This window comes from Mirounga angustirostris, unplaced genomic scaffold (genome assembly GCF_029215605.1).
Source record: "Mirounga angustirostris isolate CCGP_5_RB_7025 unplaced genomic scaffold, mMirAng1.0.hap1 SCAF_10, whole genome shotgun sequence".
Lineage (NCBI taxonomy): Eukaryota > Metazoa > Chordata > Mammalia > Carnivora > Phocidae > Mirounga > Mirounga angustirostris.
The window spans coordinates 28,692,663-28,694,316 of record NW_026991718.1 but is presented as its reverse complement, the minus strand read 5'-3'; the positions used below and the strand labels follow the sequence as shown (position 1 = coordinate 28,694,316).

The following is a 1,654-nucleotide window of genomic DNA, read 5'->3' as shown; positions in this document are numbered from 1 at the left end:
TCAACATACAGACACATCTTCTGGTGTAGTGCTGGCCGTGTCCCTGAGAGATGAAGGTGAAGGTCAGAGTAAATGGATTTGCCCAGGCATCTGGTCACTGGGGCTGCTTTTAACTCTGGCAGAGTGGATACCATCACCATCAGTGATCCCCTCATTGACTTCAACTATATGGTCTACATGTTCCAGTATGATTCCACCCATGGCAAATTCCATGGAACAGTCAAGGCTGAGAACAGGAAACTTATCATTAATGGAAAGCCCATCTCTATCTTCCAGGATTGAGATCCTACCCATCAAATGAGGTGATGCTGGTGCTGAGCATGTCCTGCAGTCCACTGGGGTCTTCACCAGAAGGTTGGGCTTACTTGAAGGTGCAACCAAGAGGTTCATTATCTCTCCCACTTCTGCTGATGCCCTCATGTTTGTGATGGGTGTGAACCATGAGAAGTTTGACAAGTCCCTCAATATTGTCAGCAATGTTTCCTGCACAACCAACTGCTTGACTCCTCTGGTCAAGGTCATTCATGACAACTTCAGCATCATGGAGGGACTCATGACCACAGCTCACGCCACCGTCACTGCCACCCAGAAGACTGTGGATGGCCCCTCTGGGAAGCTGTGGTATGATGGTTGAGGGGCTGCCTGACCATCATCCCTACTTCTACTGGTGCTGCCAAAGCTGTAGGCAAGGTCATCCCTAGCTGAATAGGAAGCTCTGGCATGGCCTTCTGTGTCCTCACCTTGAAGTGTCAGTCATGGATCTAACCTGCCACATGAAGGAAGCTGCCAGATATGATGGCATCAAGAAGGTGGTGAAGCAGGCATTGGAGGGCCCCCTCAAGGGCATCCTGGCCTCCACTGAGGACCAGGTTGTCTCCTGCAACTTTAACAGTGACACCCACTCTTCCACCTTTGATGCTGGGGCTGGCATTGCTCTCAATGACCACTTTGTCAAACTCATTTCCTGGTATGACAATGAATTTGGCTATAGCTGGGTGGTGGACCTTATGGTTCACATGGCCCTCAAGAAGTAAGAGCCTCCTGGTCCACCAGCCCTAGGAAGAGAGAAAGAGGAAGAGAGAGAGGCCCTCAGCTGCTGGGGAGTCCTGCCCCAATTCATTCCCTAACACACTGAGAATCTCCCAACCTCCACAGTTTCCATCCCAGACCCCCTGAAGAAGGGGGGGACTTGGGGATCCCTACCTTATCATGTACCATCAATAAAGTATAGTGTACCTAGCCCTCCCAAAAAGGTAAATTTCCATAAAAAATAAATTTTAATGTATGTCTAAAAATAAAACAGGAAGGGGGATTAGTGGAGTCAGGGCAACCTGGACAAATTCCAGGAGCAGCAAGAAAATAAACGTGGTTGCAATGACATGTATGGGCCAGGACTTCGAGAGATGAAAGATCACAGTAGGCTTCTCTGTCCCTAAATGGTTCCAACAGGGGCAAGAGATTCATGTGTTACACACACACACACACACTACATACATAAAATAGTCTCCTGTTTGAGAAGGTTCCAATTAATCAACTTTTTAGAATCAGAATGTCTCAATGTGATGACTTACCCAATTACATAAACTCTCAATTATTCAATTATTCAGGTAAATTTACATTTTGTGACAATATTTGACCAGTTTGGAAAATAGCA

At 47.0% G+C, this 1,654-nt stretch overlaps 1 pseudogene; it reads left to right on the top strand.

Moving 5' to 3' along the window:
* The first annotated feature begins 301 nt into the window (after positions 1-301).
* LOC123850450 (glyceraldehyde-3-phosphate dehydrogenase-like) lies at positions 302-1,340 on the top strand (annotated as a pseudogene).
* The last annotated feature ends 314 nt before the right edge of the window (positions 1,341-1,654 follow it).